This window comes from Notolepis coatsorum, assembly GCF_963971535.1.
Source record: "Notolepis coatsorum genome assembly, chromosome: 5".
Classification (NCBI taxonomy): Eukaryota; Metazoa; Chordata; class Actinopteri; order Aulopiformes; family Paralepididae; genus Notolepis; species Notolepis coatsorum.
This window is the reverse complement of record NC_140169.1, coordinates 48,420,248-48,445,045: the sequence shown is the minus strand read 5'-3', so window position 1 is coordinate 48,445,045 and position 24,798 is coordinate 48,420,248. Positions and strand designations below refer to the sequence as shown.

General features: G+C 43.5%; 1 long non-coding RNA gene across 1 annotated transcript; it reads right to left on the bottom strand.

The window, feature by feature from the left end:
- Positions 1-966: 966 nt before the first annotated feature.
- On the bottom strand, positions 967-24,731 carry LOC311229068. The gene is made up of 5 exons (XR_014619728.1): positions 24,659-24,731; positions 5,089-5,189; positions 1,918-1,972; positions 1,602-1,660; positions 967-1,023 (listed from the first exon to the last, which is right to left on the bottom strand). It is a non-coding gene; the product is annotated as an uncharacterized lncRNA (long non-coding RNA).
- Between the last annotated feature and the right edge of the window lie 67 nt (positions 24,732-24,798).

Genomic DNA, 24,798 nt, shown 5'->3' with positions numbered 1-24,798 from the left:
GGTCACAACCAGGTCATGTTCAGAAAACCGAGAGTCACCACTAACAATCTGCCGGTAATTCCAGCATTTCAGTTTGGATTTCATCAGCACAGTATTTGATGGCAGATAAAGAGTTTAAGCTACAGATGGCGAGACTAGGATGGGCTAATAATTACCAAGCTGTAATAAGAGTGCATCTTATTCTGGCCACAGGTTCTTCTACAGCTGACTCTGCTTGCATTCAGCAACTCTGAAAAACAAGATGGAGGTTGGTGAGAAACAGCACAATCCATTTCACTGAAGACGAGGACAAGTCCAGGTAATGTTCAGAAAACCGAGAGTCACCACTAACAATCTGACGGTAATTCCAGCATTTCAGTTTAGGTTTCATCAGCACAATGACTGCTGCAATTCACAAGAGGGTCAGTGCTCGTTAAACCCACCTCTGAAGACGTCACCTTCAGACAACTTCTCTGGAGACGTCACCTTCAGACAACTTCCTCTGGAGACGTCACCTTCAGACAACTTATCTGGAGACGTCACCTTCAGCCAACTTCCTCAGGCTGAATCCCAACTGTAAGAAACAAAACGAAACGAACGTTATGAAGATGATCATATGATTCACAGAGAAGCCAGTGCAGGTTTGAAGCCTCAGAAGTTACAGAATCGTCAGTGTTGCATCAGACTCTTCCTATTTCATGTTTACATCACAGACTAAAGGTTTGAGGAACGAAAAATTCTACCTTTTCAGTGAAGAACCACATAAGTCAGTTTTAAAGTTTGACAGACTATATCGGCAGTTGTGAAGTTAATCTAAATCACTTGGTAGTGTGATATATCACAAACTACTAAACCTCTACTGTCTTTAACCATGAATGAAAACACTAAGTTACCATCTTTAGACAACGTTTGAAAACCTTGTTCCACTGAACTTAATATGGTTCTTCCTCAGAGTTACTCGATTAACATGAACACTCACCTTGAAAAGCACCAAGTAGACAAACGGTGCATCCCTTCATGGTCGTTCAAGCTTGTAAATGACATCTAGGAAAACAAAACAAAAGTTGGTGAGACGTTAACATCCCAGTCCATTGAAGACGACAGTCTCGTCACAAGTTGCGAGTGCTTAAAATATAATAGCATTAGATCTAAATAGTTGCTTCCAGTCAACATGCACGAAACAGATAATTTGTTCATACATTTTTCAAATAGACGCTAGACTATCGATATTATATGAGTCATCATGCACGAACAGAAGCGGCGTCTGAAAAATGTATTCTCCGTACTTCTCGGGTTTGGCGCCCAGAGCATGGCGGGTTAACCCGACTTTTCTCGGGTCTGGCCCCGAATGTGTTAATGTAGAACAAATGGCTGATGGGAGCATCATGCAATAATTCCTGCGATCAGAGGTTAGACCAATCAGTCATGAATTGTCAGACTGGGCGGTACTAATTAACTCATCACTTCCAGGAGGAAAAACAGGAAGAGTGTAACATTTATTAAAAAATTCTCAAACCGCTACATCAGTCCATTTAATACAAGCAAACATTGAAGCAAATTGGCAAACGAGTTTAACCCTTTCCCAACTTAATATTTTACAAGAAGCACCATCAAAAACACACCTTGCCGTTTCCCCAGTTTGTCAGCTGTTGGAGGCCAAAGACCAGCAGAATCACAAGACCTGAAAGAGATTTCTCTTAGTACAATGTAATGGTAAAACAATGTGCCATTAATTAGTGGTCTTGGATCAGAGACACCAATCAGTCATGCATTTTCAGACTGGGGCGGTAATAGAAACTCATCACTTCTCAAAGATTTAGTTTAGGGACTAGGAAAGAAATGAGAAATATTAATAGTGTCCAATGCTACAAAATGCTTAACGAGTTTGCATTCAACAGTTCACTACCACATATTTGTGAATGAGAACACATCACATACCAGTCAGTTAAAACGGGACCACAGGAACTCTCAAGACAGACCGTCCCATCTGCACCTGTCAACAGAAGACATTTTAAATGATTTAGACTAAAAAGCACCACCATGCATAAAACAGCACATTCTAGTTAAGCAGAACCAACGTTCCACTGTCTCAGTCATCAACGCGGGGCGGAGGTAAACAATGCGTGGAGAAAGGCTTAGCGAGTCAGCGCACACTGTATACGTTTGAAATTAATCGTTCCAGCAAAGTAGGCTTCCATTATTCGAATTACTTGTTTTAATGGGTATCATAGTAGTAAGTCCTACTGTAGAACATGACATATTAGCATGACGTCAGATTCATTAATGCCAATACTGGACGACAAGCGCAATAGGCTCTTGACAAGTGTAAACCATGGATTGGTCAGTAACGGCTAACTTCGGACCGTTTAGCTCAACGGGTTAGTCCCAGCAGGGCTGTACGCTAAGCTTTTTCACTAGGGGCACACTTGCCCCTAAATGAGAAATTTAGGGGCAAAAAACATTTTTTAGGGGCACATTTTTTAATAACAATTTTACCATTATTTATATCGATTGTTTTTGTTTTTTTATATACCGGTAATCATACTTGTAGTTGTATTATCTGCGAGACATCGCCACCACGCAACAAGTCAAAATGCTCGCTATATGCAACCAGCTCCACTGTCTGTGTGTACTCGAGTAGCCTCCAGCTACGGCCAGGATTCTCCGGAGCTGCAGCTGGACCCTATACTGTAGCCTCCAGCTACGGCCAGGATTCTCCGGCGCTGCAGCTGGCCCCTATTGACTATATTCAGCGTGCCCTCAGCTCGAATACGCATCGACTCAGTGTTATAACTTATAAGACATTGATATCAGGAGCTATCTGAACTATTTAGTTTAATGGGACGTTTCGTTTTGAACAGTAAGCTAACGCGAGCTATCATGCACTACTAGACTTGCTGGAGGATTTGTTGATATCAGTAGCTAGCCGGCTGGCAGGCTCACAGAGGTCCCAGTGTCCCACTAGAGACTAGTGTTTACAACAGCCACGGGTGCGGGAGGGAGGAGGAGCAGACGCCGCAGCTCTCTCCGTGTGTCTGAGTTCAGTTCAGTTCGGCTCACTATAGGAGGTCGAACGCGTCGAAAATATGAAGCAATACTAACTTTACTTTTCTTCATAGCTAAATCAGACAGTCAGCCAGTCTATCAGAGCGAGTGCTCAGTCGATTGTTCCCGCTGATCATACCTGCTGAGTGCTCACTGCTCAGCTCGCGTGAGTGGCGTCATCACACGCCTTGGATAATTTAGGAGTGAAATGCGAATGCAAGGCTTGAAAGCACTGCTCGCAAGCCCGCCCCCAGATAATATTTACCAATCGCAACGGCCAATTAAAGGGGCAATTCGCGACCATCTCGTCGCACTGTACAGCCCTGCCCAGGTTAAAATCTCGGTTACATTTTTTTTTTGTAACGTTAATTCATTTATCCACTCTGGTTGGATGGTGTATTGTACTCGTGCTGTATAATGTGACAATACATTTGAATTGGATCTCATCTTGAGATCGCTACCTGTTGAGTAGGGCTGACCCCTAGATCTATGTGCAGCCTTCGACAGTCAACCACCAGATCCTCCTCGCGGCCCTCGCAGGAATGGGAGTGGCTGGCTCTGCGCTGACATGGCTGACATCATACCTTAATGACCGCTCCTACCAAGTGTCATGGAGAGGGACCCTGTCGGCCAACCGCCCCCTGCGGACGGGTGTCCCCCAGGGCTCGGTTCTAGGACCCCTTCTCGTCTCCCTCTACACTAAATCACTGGGTAACATTATCACGTCTCATAGCTTCTCCTACCATTGTTATGCCGACGATACTCAACTCTTCCTCTCATTCCCTCCCTCAGATATCCACTAAATCACTGGGTAACATTATCACGTCTCATAGCTTCTCCTACCATTGTTATGCCGACGATACTCAACTCTTCCTCTCATTCCCTCCCTCAGATATCCACATCACTGAGGGGATCTCGGCCTGTCTGTCCGACATCTCCGCCTGGATGACGACCAATAACCTCAAACTGAACCTAAGCAAAACAGAATTGCTCCACCTGCCGGCCAAATCCTCCCCCGACCGACCTTTCCATCACAGTCGAGAATGCAGCTGTGACGGTGTCCCCGACCGCCAAGAACCTTGGTGTTGTCCTCGACGACCAGTTGAACTTCTCTGCTCACATCGCAGCGACAACCAGAACCTGCCGATTCCTCCTGAGCAACATCAGAAGGATCCGCCCCTTCCTGACAAAAGAAGCCACCCAACTCCTCGTCCAATCAACAGTCATCTCCCGCCTCGACTACTGCAACGCACTGCTCGCTGGCCTCCCGGCCACTGCCACTAAGCCTCTTCAACCTACCGAAGTCGGCCCATGTCACCCCACTTCTTAGGGACCTGCACTGGCTCCCCATTGCTGCACGTATCCGCTTCAAGGCCCTCGACCTAGCATACCGTGCGGCAAAGGGAACCGCTCCCGCCTACCTCCGGTCAATGGTCTCTAACTACACACCCTCAAGACCCCTACGCTCTGCATCTTCTGGCCGCGTCAGACCTACTCCTATCCGAGCTCTGTGAGGGTCATCAAGGAGAACCTGCCTTTTCTCAGTCCTTGCCCCACAATGGTGGAATGAACTACCCACCCCAGTTAGGACAGCCGAAACCCGTCCAATCTTTCGCCATCGACTAAAGACGCACTTTCAATCATTATCTGAAATGGGGGGGAAAATAACTCTAACCCTACTGTCATGCACTTGTCCTAATATACTAACCTACACTGTAGCACTCAACACTTTGATGAACATTGTTACTCAGCTGATAAGAGTTGTACCCTTCCTGCTGTCTTGTTGTACAAAACTTGTAAGTCGCTTTGGATAAAAGAGTCAGCTAAATGGCAAAAATGTAAAAGAAATATTAATCATGTTGCAAATTTACATAACTTTACCATTGGATGAAGACTGCTAGAAGATACATCGCAGAATGTTGAGCAGCGGGTCCCGTTTTAGACATTTTATTTAATCTCACATCTGTTCTGAGCAGGTTATAGTCATGAGTACCAACACAAGGCAGCAGGTACACAATGAGTACCAAGTACTACCAACATGAGCCAGTAAGCGTGCAGGGTCACCTCAAGTTGTTGGAAGACATCCTCTTGGATCTCAGCTCATAACCACCATCTTGGTGCTTCACTTCGGCCGGGAGAGGCTCAAAGCCACCACTCAGAAGGATCTACAGGGAGACAAAACATCCAGGCCCAGGTGTTTAGGATCCAGTGTGGATTCTGGTTTGAGGGGGTGGGGGCTTGGTAACAACACTGGGATGGGATCAGAAAAAAGACTCAGTCATTGCCCAACAACCAGCACCCTCTTTACAGGATTCCAATAGTCACCTTACACCTGAAGTTCAGGGTTCTCAGTGACATACTGGGCCAATAGAAGAGGGACAGTCTACTGGCTTAAGGAGGAGACGATACTCCACGACTGATCTAACCAATTCAACACTTCCAGCATCCCAGCATCATCTACATTTTAGCTGACGTAAAAGAGTTACAAGTTATGACAAGTCAGCAGGAAAGGTACAACTTCCCTTATTGAGGCCTTAAGCCAAAGACTTGAGAACCCCTGCCATGAACCCTTAAATTGTGGTCAAAAGTTGCACAATACTAAACTAAACAAATGGTGACTCTTGGAATTTATATCAATTTACCATTTAATTTTCCACTGGATGAAGATACTAGTCACAGGATGTTGAGACTGGTCCTGCTCTAGACATTTTATTTAACCCCTTAACACATTCAGTGCCAACCACGAGATTAGTCGGGTTAACTCGCCATGCGTTGAGTGCCAAGACCCGAGAAAACTCTGGTTTTAATAGTCATTTATTTTATTAGGAATATCCATTCATTTTTCATTGGGAATGGGTCTGACCTCGAAAAGGGCAAATACCGCCGCCTATCGTCTCCCGGATGGTATTGCACATCATTTGATTGGATTGGGTGGGGCTGTGCATCAGAAAAAAAGTCCGGTCTGGGGTTTTCCCTTCTCTGGCAAGCAGTATCTGTTACCACATTCACTGGGGAGGCTCGGAGCAGCTTTCGATTATGTGTTTTGGACTATAACGTTGGATCAATAAACACAATCAATATTTGGAATGGCGATCAGGAATTGGATTAATCTTTTTGCAGAACATCTGATGTAAGGTAAGGAATCTATGTTACCAGTCTTGGGTTAATCAGATGTTTTTTTCTCAGCCATCGCAGCGTGTCTGTGTGTATGACGTTAGCGCTGACCAGGTCATGGATAATATATTTTTCAGCCCGCTTCTCTAGCGTGCATAAGTACACATTATCGATAATCTAGCGTTCATTTGAAAACGATAAATCAGCTATTATCGCGGAATTTCTCTGGAATTACTAGAAATCTCCAAAAAGTCGCTTTGGATAAAAGCGTCAGCTAAATGACTAAATGTAAAACGTAAAACTATACTCTTATTCAAAACGGTATAAAACGGAAAAAAAAAAAATCCGTTTCGTACAGGTTGGCTGCAAGCAAATCATTGATAAGCGAGGGGTTTGGCCGGGTCCTGAAGGGACGTCACCTCTGATGGCCAAAGTGATTGACCACCTTTGTAGCCAATGAGATTCAACAAGTAAACAGAAATGATTACACAACTTTTACTTCAGTGTGTTCAAACCTCTGTAACTCATTTCATTAGCACTCGATTGATTCTTCCCGTTGTGGAAGAAAGATCAGAACGTTTCCTTTCAAGAGACGAGACTCGTGCATTAACCTCTTCCACCGTGCCATTCATCATGTGCTTTAACCTCTTTCACCGTGCCATTCATCATGTGCTTTAACCTCTTCCACCGTGCCATTCATCATGTGCTTTAACCTCTTCCACCGTGCCATTCATCATGTGCTCTAACCTCTTCCACCGTGCCATTCATCATGTGCTTTAACCTCTTCCACCGTGCCATTCATCATGTGCTTTAACCTCTTCCACCGTGCCATTCATCATGTGCTTTAACCTCTTCCACCGTGCCATTCATCATGTGCTTTAACCTCTTCCACCGTGCCATTCATCATGTGCTTTAACCTCTTCCACCGTGCCATTCATCATGTGCTTTAACCTCTTCCACCGTGCCATTCATCATGTGCTTTAACCTCTTCCACCGTGCCATTCATCATGTGCTTTAACCTCTTCCACCGTGCCATTCATCATGTGCTTTAACCTCTTCCACCATGCCATTCATCATGTGCTTTAACCTCTTCCACCGTGCCATTCATCATGTGCTTTAACCTCTTCCACCGTGCCATTCATCATGTGCTTTAACCTCTTCCACCGTGCCATTCATCATGTGCTTTAACCTCTTCCACCATGCCATTCATCATGTGCTTTAACCTCTTCCACCATGCCATTCATCATGTGCTTTAACCTCTTCCACCATGCCATTCATCATGTGCTTTAACCTCTTCCACCGTGCCATTCATCATGTGCTTTAACCTCTTCCACTGTGCCATTCATCATGTGCTTTAACCTCTTCCACCGTGCCATTCATCATGTGCTTTAACCTCTTCCACCATGCCATTCATCATGTGCTTTAACCTCGTCCACCGTGCCATTCATCATGTGCTTTAACCTCTTCCACCGTGCCATTCATCATGTGCTTTAACCTCTTCCACCGTGCCATTCATCATGTGCTTTAACCTCTTCCACCGTGCCATTCATCATGTGCTTTAACCTCGTCCACCGTGCCATTCATCATGTGCTTTAACCTCTTCCACCGTGCCATTCATCATGTGCTTTAACCTCTTCCACCATGCCATTCATCATGTGCTTTAACCTCGTCCACCGTGCCATTCATCATGTGCTTTAACCTCTTCCACTGTGCCATTCATCATATGCTTTAACCTCTTCCACCGTGCCATTCATCATGTGCTTTAACCTCTTCCACCGTGCCATTCATCATGTGCTTTAACCTCTTCCACCGTGCCAATCATCATGTGCTTTAACCTCTTCCACCATGCCATTCATCATGTGCTTTAACCTCTTCCACCGTGCCATTCATCATGTGCTTTAACCTCTTCCACCATGCCATTCATCATGTGCTTTAACCTCTTCCACCGTGCCATTCATCATGTGCTTTAACCTCTTCCACCGTGCCATTCATCATGTGCTTTAACCTCTTCCACCGTGCCATTCATCATGTGCTTTAACCTCTTCCACCGTGCCATTCATCATGTGCTTTAATCTCTTCCACCGTGCCATTCATCATGTGCTGTAACCTCTTCCACCGTGCCATTCATCATGTGCTGTAACCTCTTCCACCGTGCCATTCATCATGTGCTTTAACCTCTTCCACCGTGCCATTCATCATGTGCTGTAACCTCTTCCACCGTGCCATTCATCATGTGCTTTAACCTCTTCCACCGTGCCATTCATCATGTGCTGTAACCTCTTCCACCGTGCCATTCATCACGTGCTTTAACCTCTTCCACCGTGCCATTCATCATGTGCTTTAACCTCTTCCACCATGCCATTCATCATGTGCTGTAACCTCTTCCACCGTGCCAATCATCATGTGCTTTAACCTCTTCCACCGTGCCATTCATCATGTGCTTTAACCTCTTCCACCGTGCCATTCATCATGTGCTGTAACCCAGGGTTCGAAATTAACGGGGGCTTGGGGCAAAATGCCCTCGAAAATTTACCAAATGCCCTCGAAAATCAGTTAAGGGGGGCAAAAAAAGCCCCCGACAGTTTACTAATTATATAATTATATATATGCTCTACAGTGCGAGCATTTCCCTCGTATTTGCCCCTAATAATATGTGTGTGTGCAAACCGGAAAAATCATTTACTTGCAGTGTGCGAGACAGACAAGTGATTGTGAAGATTACAAAACAGCTCCGCTGTTAATAGTTCAGATTGAAACTGGAATGAAATTCAGTTTTTGGGTGGAATGTTTGTTCCAAGGAGGAGGGAGGCGGGGCCCGCTGCGTGTTTACAGGCACTTGAGAGGAATCAGAGGATGCGAACACAGACAGAGCGCTCTGCTCTCATCAAGCATTACACTGCTATCTTAACGTTAGCAAGCTAAACATCTGCATAGCGCAACCTGTGTAACGTTAAGTAACTTGTGTTCGGCGGGGAAAGACCGTTCCATTTGTAACACAACTCCAAAGAATAATATCCAAATCCGATCCCGATGCGCATTTCCTTCATTCCACAGCGCTGAGCGTGCAACGTATTTCATTGATCGATCTGGCCAGAGCCTATACTCACAAACGTTGCGTGTGTCGGGTTTTTCACGTATCAATTTGAAACAAGCCTCTTGACTGTTGGAATTAGGGATGTTAAAAATAAAATATCTAATAATATTATTCAATATTAGACATTCATTGATCCAGAGGCAACCGGTTATTCGTCTGCTATTTGTAGATATATCAAGACAACAACACAACTTGCCCTCAGGGACAATAATATTTAATCTATTTAGATAGAGTATGTATGTATTATTTACAGATAATTGAAGGTACCTCAAAACATGAAACCAAGCCATGATGTCACATTGTGTGTGTGTGTGTGTGTTACTTGAACAATTGTCACTGTGCTCCTAAATTTCTGTGTGCTCCTAAATTTGTATTTAGATTTTATTTATTAACATTTTATTTAGGAGCACATGTGCTCCTTGGGAAAAAGGTTAGCGTAGAGCCCTATATATGGAGACATTAACATTACGTTATCAAACATGGGGACGAAGACTGTAAAAAAAAGTGTCAAATGTTTTATAATCTTTATGTTAATTTTCATTATAAAAATTTTGTGCCCCCGAAATACAAAAAAAGCCCCCGAAAATCAATTAAGGGGGGCAAAAAAAGCCCTTGAATTTTTTTTTTAATTTCTAACCCTGCTGTAACCTCTTCCACCGTGCCATTCATCATGTGCTTTAACCTCTTCCACCGTGCCATTCATCATGTGCTTTAACCTCTTCCACCGTGCCATTCATCATGTGCTTTAACCTCTTCCACCGTGCCATGCATCATGTGCTTTAACCTCTTCCACCGTGCCATTCATCATGTGCTTTAACCTCTTCCACCGTGCAATTCATCATGTGCTGTAACCTCTTCCACCGTGCCATTCATCATGTGTAGGCCTGCCGCGATAAGCAATAAATCGATTAATTGCCGCGATAATTAAAATGAATGCAATGATTTTGACGGGCGCGATTAATTGCTATTTGCGCGTTTGTTTTAATGTGGCGGACCCAGTGCCCCTTGTCAGTCACTGTCCGTGTTGGGAGGCGGGCCGCTGGCTTTACTACAGAGCACAGCACAGGAGCTCCGTGGGGCTAACGTTACCCCTCATTGTGTCTACTCATACAAACAGAGTAAACACAGTTTTCAATCAATCAATCAATAACAACATTAACGAGACCCTCGTTGTGTCTATTCTGCTAACGCTAACGTTACCTCTCATTGTGTCTATTCTACAAGCGTTAACGTTAGCTAGGCTGTCTATGCTAACGTTAACGAGCATTAGGCTAACAAGCTGTAACGTTACCAGTCGCGTCTATTTGCTAACGTTAGCATTAGGTAATAACCGGTTTAAAATGGATGGTGATTACCTCACGTTGTGTCTATTCTACTAGCATTAACGTTACTCATACAAACAATCAATAGCGAGTTATATTGATCACGCTATGTACGATAGCCATGCTAAAACGCTAGCACAACATTAGCACCTAACCTAACAACAAGCCTTAACAAGTCAGCGATCTTTTTGCGAGACTAAACTCTCCGCTCGGTGGCAAATTGTGTTGATGTCGGTTTTGTTTAATCAATAAATGAGGCAGAATACACAGTGACTGTATCCTTTGTTTATTGCACTTGTGCCTGCTGCAAACATAATGATTATGAAATCCTAGAGACGCGTCTCTATTCGGTGGTCTGCAGTGTTTCACGTGACTTTTCTGGTACCCAAAAAGTACCTGATAATCACAATACTTCCGGTCCGGTCGGTGGGCTTCAAAATAAAAGTCTTAAACACCGGAAAAGACGGAGCGGTGGGCTTCAAAATAAAAGTTTTGGGAAATAAATTTATCCAAAAAAAAAATTCTCTAACCGGTCGCAATAATATCGCTTATCGCGATATTTTCGGGGGCAATTAATCGCCCAGCAAAATGTGTTATCGTGGCAGGCCTAATCATGTGCTTTAACCTCTTCCACCGTGCCATTCATCATGTGCTTTAACCTCTTCCACCGTGCCATTCATCATGTGCTTTAACCTCTTCCACCGTGCCATTCATCATGTGCTCTAACCTCTTCCACCGTGCCATTCATCATGTGCTTTAACCTCTTCCACCGTGCCATTCATCATGTGCTTTAACCTCTTCCACCGTGCCATTCATCATGTGCTGTAACCTCTTCCACCGTGCCATTCATCATGTGCTGTAACCTCTTCCACCGTGCCATTCATCATGTGCTTTAACCTCTTCCACCGTGCCATTCATCATGTGCTTTAACCTCTTCCACCGTGCCATTCATCATGTGCTTTAACCTCTTCCACCGTGCCATTCATCATGTGCTTTAACCTCTTCCACCGTGCCATTCATCATGTGCTTTAACCTCTTCCACCGTGCCATTCATCATGTGCTGTAACCTCTTCCACCGTGCCATTCATCATGTGCTTTAATCTCTTCCACCGTGCCATTCATCATGTGCTTTAACCTCTTCCACCGTGCCATTCATCATGTGCTTTAACCTCTTCCACCGTGCCATTCATCATGTGCTTTAACCTCTTCCACCATGCCATTCATCATGTGCTTTAACCTCTTCCACCGTGCCATTCATCATGTGCTGTAACCTCTTCCACCGTGCCATTCATCATGTGCTTTAACCTCTTCCACCGTGCCATTCATCATGTGCTGTAACCTCTTCCACCGTGCCATTCATCATGTGCTGTAACCTCTTCCACCGTGCCATTCATCATGTGCTGTAACCTCTTCCACCGTGCCATTCACAGGGATTAAAGCAAAAAAAAATCTCCTGACTGAAATTTTTTTCAGGCCAAGTCATATTCTTATTTTAACCTCCACTGTATTTCTTTTTAATAGCGTTGGCGTTTTAAGGGAGCCTACTTGTTTCGGTTTCGTCGATAATCCAATGTACAGTTACCCCCCCACCCCGCCTACCCAACCCTTCCCTCCCCAACCACCTCCAATGTACAGTCCCCCCCCCCCCCTCCACCCAACCTCCTCCAATGTACAGTTTCTTCGTCAAATGTATATGCTCTCTTTTTTAGACTCTTATTGTATCACAAACAATACTGTGTAAATCTGGTACGTCATAAATGTATAGATGTAGCAGTACTGTCTATCTGTATGTCATGTATGTCATATATGTTATGAATTGAAAATGGGGGACCCTGATGTAAAGAGGAAAGTCTTTCTCTGGTCTGCAACCCCTTGACAATTGTGTGTATTGAGCTGTACTGTATTGTACCCATTCTGCAATCCGTTATAACAATCAATCAATATTTAACCGATTGCAGAATGGGTACAATACAGTATGGCTCAATACACACAATTGTTAAGGGGATGCAGACCAGAGAAAGACGTTTGTCTTGTTTACATCATCAGGGTCCCCCATTTTCAATTCAGTGACATTTATGACATGCATGACATTGACATCATGACATTTATGGCATAGGGACATACTACAGGTATATAGTACTGTTACATTTGTGACATATACGATATGCAAATATACAGTAATGTTACCCATAGATCCTGACAGAATATATACGGTGGGGAGGAGACTGACTACAGATACACCTGTGTGATGTTGCTACGGAGTTAAGCTAATAAACGTATACTCACAACCACAGCAGGGGACTCACATATTGTACTGTGAAGTAACACGACAATGACAAACGTGTTGTTTCTGTTTTTCTTTTTGACATCGTTGCGGCACACGGAACAAGTTAACTCACCACTACAGCCCCCAGTAGCGCTGCCTAGCCAGTCTCTTCAAACGTCCTCTCCTCTCGAAACTTTTTGTTAGGTGGTCCCGCGCTGATCCTTTTCATCTGAGAACCCCGCGGTGGGTTCTCTTTTTAGTGGCCGGCTTACTCCTTCCATTTAACAGACGCTATTAAGCTAACGTTAGCTAATCGGTATATAGCAGCGAGTGCAAGCAGCGTGGTGGCTGTGACGTTGGTAAACAAACAGTTGACGCGTGAGGCTGCAAAAAAGGCGACCTGTCTCTCGAGTCGCTGAGTGATGATGACTGCTTGGCGCGATAGGAAAAAAAAGCCCTTTTCCATATTTGGCGCCTCTGATTGGCTCAATTTTGTTTCAATCTGTATGCATCTACAAATCATGCAAATACTTCCGTCAGACTGCGAATCAAATGGACGGATCTCCCCAATCAAATTGACGGAAATCCGTCTGGAGACGGAATGCTTTAATACATGCATTCATCACATGCTGTAACCTCTTCCACCGTGCCATTCATCATGTGCTTTAACCTCTTCCACCGTGCCATTCATCATGTGCTTTAACCTCTTCCACCGTGCCATTCATCATGTGCTTTAACCTCTTCCACCGTGCCATTCATCATGTGCTGTAACCTCTTCCACCGTGCCATTCATCATGTGCAGTAACCTCTTCCACCGTGCAATTCATCATGTGCTTTAACCTCTTCCACCGTGCCATTCATCATGTGCTTTAACCTCTTCCACCGTGCCATTCATCATGTGCTGTAACCTCTTCCACCGTGCCATTCATCATGTGCTTTAACCTCTTCCACCGTGCCATTCATCATGTGCTTTAACCTCTTCCACCGTGCCATTCATCATGTGCTGTAACCTCTTCCACCGTGTCATTCATCATGTGCTTTAACCTCTTCCACCGTGCCATTCATCATGTGCTGTAACCTCTTCCACCGTGCCATTCATCATGTGCTTTAACCTCTTCCACCGTGCCATTCATCATGTGCTGTAACCTCTTCCACCGTGCCATTCATCATGTGCTTTAACCTCTTCCACCGTGCCATTCATCATGTGCTTTAACCTCTTCCACCGTGCCATTCATCATGTGCTGTAACCTCTTCCACCGTGTCATTCATCATGTGCTTTAACCTCTTCCACCGTGCCATTCATCATGTGCTGTAACCTCTTCCACCGTGCCATTCATCATGTGCTTTAACCTCTTCCACCGTGCCATTCATCATGTGCTTTAACCTCTTCCACCGTGCCATTCATCATGTGCTGTAACCTCTTCCACCGTGCCATTCATCATGTGCTGTAACCTCTTCCACCGTGCCATTCATCATGTGCTTTAACCTCTTCCACCGTGCCATTCATCATGTGCTGTAACCTCTTCCACCGTGCCATTCATCATGTGCTTTAACCTCTTCCACCGTGCCATTCATCATGTGCTTTAACCTCTTCCACCGTGCCATTCATCATGTGCTGTAACCTCTTCCACCGTGCCATTCATCATGTGCTGTAACCTCTTCCACCGTGCCATTCATCATGTGCTTTAACCTCTTCCACCGTGCCATTCATCATGTGCTGTAACCTCTTCCACCGTGCCATTCATCATGTGCTTTAACCTCTTCCACCGTGCCATTCATCATGTGCTGTAACCTCTTCCACCGTGCCATTCATCATGTGCTTTAACCTCTTCCACCGTGCCATTCATCATGTGCTTTAACCTCTTCCACCGTGCCATTCATCATGTGCTTTAACCTCTTCCACCATGCCATTCATCATGTGCTTTAACCTCGTCCACCGTGCCATTCATCATGTGCTTTAACCTCTTCCACCGTGCCATTTATCATGTGCTTTAACCTCTTCCACCGTGCCATTCATCATGTGCTTTAACCTCTTCCACCGTGCCATTCATCATGTGCTTTAACCTCTTCCACCGTGCCATTCATCATGTGCTTTAACCTCTTCCACCGTGCCATTCATCATGTGCTTTAACCTCTTCCACCGTGCCATTCATCATGTGCTTTAACCTCTTCCACCGTGCCATTCATCATGTGCTGTAACCTCTTCCACCGTGCCATTCATCATGTGCTGTAACCTCTTCCACCGTGCCATTCATCATGTGCTTTAACCTCTTCCACCGTGCCATTCATCATGTGCTTTAACCTCTTCCACCGTGCCATTCATCATGTGCTGTAACCTCTTCCACCGTGCCATTCATCATGTGCTTTAACCTCTTCCACCGTGCCATTCATCATGTGCTTTAACCTCTTCCACCGTGCCATTCATCATGTGCTGTAACCTCTTCCACCGTGCCATTCATCATGTGCTTTAACCTCTTCCACCGTGCCATTCATCATGTGCTGTAACCTCTTCCACCGTGCCATTCATCATGTGCTTTAACCTCTTCCACCGTACCATTCATCATGTGCTTTAACCTCTTCCACCGTGCCATTCATCATGTGCTGTAACCTCTTCCACCGTGCCATTCATCATGTGCTGTAACCTCTTCCACCGTGCCATTCATCATGTGCTTTAACCTCTTCCACCGTGCCATTCATCATGTGCTGTAACCTCTTCCACAGTGCCATTCATCATGTGCTTTAACCTCTTCCACCGTGCCATTCATCATGTGCTGTAACCTCTTCCACCGTGCCATTCATCATGTGCTTTAACCTCTTCCACCGTGCCATTCATCATGTGCTTTAACCTCTTCCACCGTGCCATTCATCATGTGCTTTAACCTCTTCCACCATGCCATTCATCATGTGCTTTAACCTCGTCCACCGTGCCATTCATCATGTGCTTTAACCTCTTCCACCGTGCCATTTATCATGTGCTTTAACCTCTTCCACCGTGCCATTCATCATGTGCTTTAACCTCTTCCACCGTGCCATTCATCATGTGCTTTAACCTCTTCCACCGTGCCATTCATCATGTGCTTTAACCTCTTCCACCGTGCCATTCATCATGTGCTTTAACCTCTTCCACCGTGCCATTCATCATGTAGTCGAGTCAATATATGGTGTAACCCCAAAAAAATTGATACAAAAGGTTTTTCAATGGATTCTGGTAGTATTGGGCGTGCTAAATAACATACTAAAAGTCGACCAAAATCGACCCCTCCGAAAGCCGTCATTTCCAAGATGGCGTCCCAGATGGCGCCGGGGCGATTAAAATGGCTATATCTCAAATTAAGAAAATGGTGGAAAGGATTTCTCAACTGATTCTGGTACCTCTGGGCATGCTCACTAACATACTAAAAATCTAGGAAAATACACCTTCCAGAAAGGCTTCATTTTCAAGATGCCGTCCAAAATTGCGGCTGGCCAAGCTTAAAATGGCTATATATATGTCAATATAAAAATTATATAAATGATTGTCATTTGATTCTGGTTCCCCAAGTACCCCTAGACATACTTAGGAACATACTAAAGTTTTAGGGAAATACACCTTCCGAAGAGTCTTAATTTTCAAAATGGTGTCCAAAATGACGACTGGGAGCTTAGAATGCCTGTATCTCAAATGGGAAAAAATTTCTAAGGGATTTATAAACTGATTCTGGCACCTCTATACATTAATAACGAGCAAAATATCTAGCTAAATATATCTGCTAGGAATGCATCATTTGCATCATCAAAATGGCTGCCTGTAGCTTATTTTGGCTAAAATTAAAATTGGTTATTATATTCAACCTAGAAAGCTGGCTTTGGTGTTGAACACAAAATAAATGACCCACTTATTGTGGTCTTTAGGCCTACTCATCATCATCTTCAGGATCCTCTGGGAGAAACTTGTTATGTGGATTGTCACATTCATGAAGTTGACATGGTCCACAGACAGTAGTACAAGGTAGTCCATATTTTCTGCATGAGCAGCGAAGTGTCTTGCAGGCAGTGGTACAGTTACAATGAATGACCTTCAAGAGACTGTCTGGAGCAGCATTCATTGTTGACATGAGTGGGACAAATCTATTGTCCTGCAGGTTCCAGCCCCAGTCTAGAGCATCTATACCATCATCTGTTCCCATCCAGACCATGACCTGGTAGTATGCTCTACGACAGTGGAATTTGGTAGCAGATTCAGTTGGTGGTAGACGTTCAGGCGTTACCGTTGATGAAGCTGAGACAACCTTCTTGCTGAAAATGTTATATCTCATTTTTGCAAGCGAATCTGTGCACTTTCCACCAAAAAAGACAGCCATTGCTTGGCACCCAAGGTCATCGATCACATCTGTTGTCTGGTTTGGTACAGTGAATGCATTGGCACAAGCCTGAAGGACAGGATCCCCTTTTACAAGTTTTTGGAATGCTGTCTTTTTGCCAACTCCGAAGATCCGGGAAGTTGTGTCACAGCCAGTCACAGCATGGATGAACAGCAACTGAGAACACACATCCTGTCCGAGTACTTCTTTCAAATGGTTTATGGCGTACACTTTAAAACTGCCATCAGCTTTCGACTTGTCTGATCTGAAATAAAGGCCCTTGCTATCTCTCTGTGCATAGTAAAGAAGTAAGACGAGGAGATCAGTATCTTCTCCAATCAGCGTCGTGGTGTGAAGAAGAGATGATCCCACTGCGGCCCTTACTATGTCTACATCAGCATCTCCAAGTGAATTGACCACAGTGCAATCCCGTTCTTTCAGTTCATCACTTATCATGTGGATCAGTTTCTGTTTATTCAGATCTCTTGACAGGAACTCCTCCTTCTTACCTGAGAACTCTGTCTCAGCAGTGAAGTTGACAATGGGATGAATATTGTTTCCTCTTCTTTGATGTGTGTTGTCTTTAATGGATGGCCCATCCTCATAGCCATCAAACACAATGGTTGTAGCTGAGCCATAATGTTGGATGGTGAAGTCTGCATATGACTGTGCAATTTTACCATAGCTTTGTCCGTGCTTCCATTGTATTCGGTGAAGGAGTGAACCACCATCAAGAACATAATGCTCAGTTTCTGGTACAGAATCTAGGATTGCATCACTTGCATGATCACAGATCGCGTGCGCTAGTTGTGGTTTATCAGCTTTGCGGAAGACGTTTCCGGCTTCAAAGAGGGCAGGAGGGAAAGGACTGAGTTCGTAACGCATAACCTCCTCCAATGACAGCTCTCCAGTTTGGGAGACAATAAGGAAACGTTGAAAAAAGAAGTGCAGAATCAATGATTCGATCAGGAGCAACCTTGATAGACGATTTTTGTCCAAGGGTTATGGCTTTATCCTTTCTACTAAATGAAAATGTGAATGCCGGCTGTCCGATCATTTTGTGCATGATGTTGCGTCCAACAGAGTCATAATCATGCACGTTCACTCCATCCTCAGCGACAACACCTGTAACAACATTCCTTAAGAAGAGTCTGGAGAGAAAGGTGAACATATAGCAAGTTTTGAAGTGATCTTCTCCAGGTCAGCAGCATCCCTTTTCATCCTTGCCTCTGTTGAATCCTTGTGCTGTTCTGATGTTGTGTATGTCTGGTTTGAGAACTCCTGCATTGCGGTGTTATACTCTGATGTTATGCCCTTTGACATTGTCCAAAGGGATCTCTGATTGTCGGTCATTCCACTTCCATGTGTCATCCCTCCTGTAGTCTTCAATGACCTCATCAATGTTGTTTCGATTACAAGATCTGAGCTGAGGCCTGCCCATGATTGGCTGCTGCGACGGATAACATGAAAACCCTTTTCAAATTGTCTGAAGACATCTGGGTGGTTGATGTGAAGCTGACTCATCTCTTAGACATAAAAGTGTGCCGATTTCAAGTAATTGTAATGCCCAGCCGCAGCGAATATCGGTATGCATTCAGAAACAGCGCGTAGGTGCAAAAGCCAGGAACCTGTGCGATCTGCTGTTATCAGTGACCTAGCAACTTCTAACATGTGTTGGTAATTTAGCCACAACTGACTAGTTTTGGATCTAGCACACAGTTCCATCTTCCTTTTTCCCAGCTCTTCATTTATTGTAATGAGGGTCTCTGATGTGAACACTGTTTCCAATGGCATTTCACCCTTAACTATTGAGGTATACATTGCTTCAGACTGTTCAACCATTGCTGCAAATTCATGACTATCATCTACCATTTCTGATATTATCATGCGGTTAAGACATTTGTCAACCAGAAGATGGCCACGGAATGCTCTCTGAACTGATTTGCCTGTCATCATATGGGCTACCGAGTTCTCCCCATAGACTACCCCTAGAATGTCCTTAAGTCCTGTACCGTCCATCAGTGTACCAATTGCTCCTAGCAAATTCATAAATGTGTGAAATCCTCCTAGGAGCAGGACAAAGGACTTGAGGTGACTGCACTGTGGTGAATCTAGGATTATCTCTGCTGCTTTCCAATATAGGGGTTGGTCAAATGTAACTACTGGGGCAAGGTGGTGTTTGGATGCCAGACCACAAATGAACTCCAGTGTTGACAGAATGCATGTTTTGTCTCCGGAGTACATGTCTATCATTGGTAAGTATCTCACTGAAGACTGCCCTGGATGTTCATCTCCCTTATGAATAATGTGCATCATCCCCTGCCAACCAGGTGCAGGCTGTTTGAAATTGAACGATAACTCCCAAAGCAGATCAACCATCTTGTTACATTCTGCGAGTCTTGGAAGTTCTTTAAATGTGGTGTCTCTGCAAAAGTGTTTGGCAAAGTGATAATCTATTATCACAACTTTTGACCTCTGCACAAGATTCAGTTCATTAATTCTGAACCTCGGAATCCTTTGGTCCGTCTTCTGTCCTGGTGTCAAGGCAGCTATCATGCCCATCCCATGAAATGTCCCTTTCCCATCAATTGTTAGAATATTATGATCTACATTGTCTGCAGCAAATAAGACGGTCGTGTTCAACACATCAATATCCTTACCAAGCATGTTTGGTGCAGTACAATTTGCAGCATTCATTTCAAACCTCTGCAATTCAGAATAGGAAGAGCAGAATCCCATCTTATTCAGCATATCTACAATGAACCGAGACCGGTTTAAGTGGTGCATTTGCACTGCTAGGCCAATTTGCAAAGGGGCAAGGACAGCTCGTGGTCGGACTGCCTGTATGATTGCGTGGCCAATACTAGCAATTTTCTGCTCCGTCTCTTTACCGACAAACAAAGCTTTTAACACAATGTGGAGTGATTGTGGAATATAATCAAGGGCATTCTGTAGTTTTAGTGTCTCTGTAGTCGGGTACTCATTAACAGGTGGAACATTAGTCATTATGTCACTTTTTATGAGTTTTGCAGCCGTTTCGAGTAAGTGTCTCTTCTCAGACTCTTCATCACTGTTTTGTTTTGTGTTGTTATAGTAGGATCTGAGTATGTCTGATGTTTTCTCTCTTATTGTAACAATACAATCCAAGCCATCTCCTTCTGCAATAAATATGCTATTTGCATATCGTTGCATCAGCAATGTTTTTAGGTATTGATTACTATATGGGATGGAATCGGCCTTAGACAAATACTCTTGCATTTTACACCTAAGTGCAGAAACGGTCAGCTGTCCATCATTCGTTTCAAAGTAAGCACACATTTTTGAGAAGGCTTGCTCTTGGTCCTCATTATTTGGCCTTCCAGACTTTCTCCGCTTTGGATTACAATCAGGCTGAAATTCCATGGGAACATCACGGTCACACCGGAAATGTGTGCTACAAGCATTATGATACACACAGTCTGCAGCATGTAGATCACTATTATAGTATTCAATTCTACCTTTGACTTTGAATGACCACTCATCATTTCGTTCATCACAGCTTTGCAATATAGACTTTGCAAAGTTGTCTGTTTTCACGTAACTGTAGTCGGCACGTCCTTCATGAACATTTGTGCCGCAGAAAAGGCAATCAGTTTGGCTATTGAATAGAGCTTCAGACTGCCTAGTACTAGTCCTTTTATTAGTGGTACTTGATTCACCGCTCTGTTTCCTCTGTAAATGTAAATCAATATCTCTGCTATGTATGTACATTTTGCGGCATTCTGAATGTACTTTCATGCCAGCAGTCACATGAACAGTGTCACCTCTTTTAACACTAGCTTTATTGATCCCATCAGCACCTTTCTGACGAATCTCAACAAAATCACTTCCATCTTCCAATTTACAAATGGGACAGATCTGGGCACTGAATTCACTCATCACTTTAGAAATCAGATAATGGTCAAAAAGAAGGCTTCAACTATGCTAGCTTGAGAGCTGGAGAGTGCAAACACCTCTGGCAAAGACTAGGATGAAACTGGGGCTTAAATAACACTGCCAGGCCAGACACACCCAGGCATGCCCAAACACAGGACTAGGTCAGAAAAGAAAGAAACAGATTCAGAAAAAGAAGGCTTCAACTATGGTAGTTTGGGAGCTGGAGAGTGCAAACACCTCTAACTATAACAACTATAATGGTCAAAAAGAAGGCTTCAACTATGCTAGCTTGAGAGCTGGAGAGTGCAAACACCTTTTTTAGTAAGCTATTTGTATTTGTATAGTCATTTTAAGCTCCTGGGCGCCATTTTGGACGCCATCTTGAAAATATTTTCCTAGATCTTTAGTATGTTAGTGAACATGCCCAGAGGTACCAGAATCAGTTGAGAAATCCTTTGCACCATATTCTCAATTTGAGATAGCCATTTTAATATCTCCACCGCCATCTGGGACGCCATCTTGGAAATGGCGGCTTTCCGGGGGGTCGATTTTGGTCGACTTTTAGTATGTTATTTAGCACGCCCAATACTATCGGAATCCATCGAAAAACCTTTTGTATAATTTTTTTTTGGGTTAAGTGCTTTTTTTTCATAGATTGACTCGCCTAATGTGCTTTAACCTCTTCCACCGTGCCATTCATCATGTGCTTTAACCTCTTCCACCGTGCCATTCATCATGTGCTGTAACCTCTTCCACCGTGCCATTCATCGTGCTTTAACCTCTTCCACCGTGCCATTCATCGGCGGACTGCAAATAACATCACGTCATAAATCAATCTGTCTAGAGACTGTCTGACAAAAGTATCGTTTTATTTGTCAAACGTATTAAAGTATAAACATCATAACCATGTCACAACCGCAGTTATATTGTATATTATCATCAATATGTTAGTTTACCAATAGGTTAAAGTGTTATAGATTTTCGTTTTGCTGTTTAGTTAGCGAAAGTCGACCTTTTGGAAAAATTGAACGTCAGGAATTGTATTTTTATTTTCGTCATTTTGAGGACAGAGAATTCCGAACGACACTTCCCAAAGGCCTCCATGGGGTTTCAAGCTAATTACTTCTGTCGGGATAATAAACCACAAAACCTAACATTATTGGCATATATTTAAGCGCAGTTCATTTCTCTTCCTTATTCTTAGCACGTAGCAACAATTCGATTTGAAATTATTTTTAAAATGGTTGCACCCTGGCAAAAATAAAAAAGAGACTGTACATACAGTAGATTTAATCATCTGTTCTTATGCACGCCTGGTGATACTAAAACTCGGGCATTTGAAATATAAGATTTGGCACAATCCATAAATGTGCAAATTGGCTATAATAAGGTAATTTATAAGCCTGCTATTCTATAATATTTCAAATTGCATTGGTCCGGATGGGAGAATTCAGTACTGTATCTACAAAACCTTCAGTTTAATTAATCATCTTCCGTTTATTCATTTCCTTAGAATTTTTGTACACATGGAGCCCCATGGATTTTCTCAATACATTGAGACGTTTGTTAAAATGGTTACAGAGGTTTCTGCTGAGTAGTTCTGGAAAGAGCTCACCTATTTATGGCTGACGTTGACTTTAAGTTTGTGTTTGTAGGTTGGTGGCTAAAGCAGTACAGTAGGAGATCTTGCCATCCAAGAATGAGTCCAATCAAGATATTGGAATCTGGCAAAGTTCAAGAAGTCAGGAGATCGAGATTTAGCACTTAGGTGTTTGTGTGCATTACAAATACAATTTATTATTGTTAGTATTATTATTATTGATCTTTGGAGTTGTATCCAGTTATATACAGTTAACTTGTTAATAAATTTGATGGCTTTGTCATTATAAATGATTTCCCATATATTTTTTATCTTTGCAATTTTGTAATACAATACCAATGGGTTCAAATGGTAAAATCAGCCATTTTGAAATCCAAAATTATGCAGGTTATATTTATCCTATCCCAAAAATTACCTCATATTTGAATTCCCCATTAAGAAACACATCATTTAGACACCTTGCATGTTAGGATTTCCTTCAGATACATGTTGGCATCCATGTATGGCCAAGGGGTGAAAAATGGTAAAATCGGCCATTTTGAAATCCAAAATGATGTAGGTTAGAGTTATCCTATCCCAAAAATGAACTCATATTTGAATTCCCCATTAAGAAACACATCATTTAGACACCTTGCATGTTAGGATTTCCTTCAGATTCATGTTGGCATCCATGTATGGCCAAGGGGTGAAAAATGGTCAAATCGGCCATTTTGAAATCCAAAACAATGTAGGTAGGAGTTATCCGATTAGAAAAATAATCCCGTATTTGAATTCCCCACAAAAAAACACATATTTTAGACACCCCACTCGATTGATTTTCCAAAAAAAAAAAAGTATGGCCCGCCCTAGCGTGGCACCAAGACAACGCTAGACAGAACGTCCAGCGAAGTCCGAGGACCAGACCTGACTGCTGGGGTCAGTTGACACGCATGGGGATCATCACCAAACAGACCCAACACAACTAGAGCCATTTAACCAGAGTGGCTTTTTGGGGGGAACATTCTCGGAATGTTACAAGTATTCACTAAACTCTTTGAAAATTGTTATAAATCATTGTTAAAACACTTTAACTGCCAGAAGACGTGTTACAGCGTCCTTCCCGGCCATGCTCAAGTTGCCGAAGGACGCTTTACAGCTCCCGGCACTCTGGCTCGTCACAATAAATAGCGATCCATTGCCAATAACTCGATAAACAACATGATTTGGACGTATATACCATTATACAACCTGGAAATGGACCGGGTAAATCGACATCCCATAATGGTAACATTTCTACTCTACGCTGATCGCCCAACGGCGCGAGGAGACTGGGGTGAGTTTTAGCGTGTAAAATTACCGTCTTCGATACTAACTGCTATGATCAACATTTGACCCACATTAGATGATTGGTATAACGCTGCCCACGGAATTATAAATGCCCCCTAGCCCATCCGGTCAACATCAGATGACGTGTAGTAACTTCTAGAAGTACGTCTAGTTGGAATTTTTTATATCGCGCAGATTGCCATAAAACTGTATTGCATCATCAATATAATGCATTTGGGGCTATATATCACGTTCTGGAGAAAGCTGCAGAAAGAGATGAAAACACTTATACATTAGACCATACTTTAGTATGAATATGTGAATGAAAAAGTTTAACGTTGCTTCACCCTGAACAATACATATAGGACTTTGAATGGGCCCTAATAATGGCAATCTAGCAATATGATTTAAAAAGTTATAGCCCTGCAAAGAAGGGGAACTTATCCATGTTAAATATAGCTGGCAATCCACAGTCATTTTCCGGATTTCTGGCCGGCACCCAAAGTGTTAATGTCCCGTTAATTTTCAAACGCTTGTTCAACCGTACATCCAATAGGATGAAAGTTAACAGGTCTGTAGATATCCTAAAGACGCAAATGGTTGTATTGCCGGTATAGCTCAGGCAGAAATGAACAAACTTCAATCTAAGGTACATGAGAAGTTGCCATCACTCCTCACCTCCTTCCTGACGTTGATGTAGAACTGGGTTAGGGCTCACTGCCCGATACCCTGCAGGGTCAGCTCCTCCTCCACCAGGGTCAGCTCCTCCTCCTCCACCAGGGTCAGCTCCTCCTCCTCCACCAGGGTCAGCTCCTCCT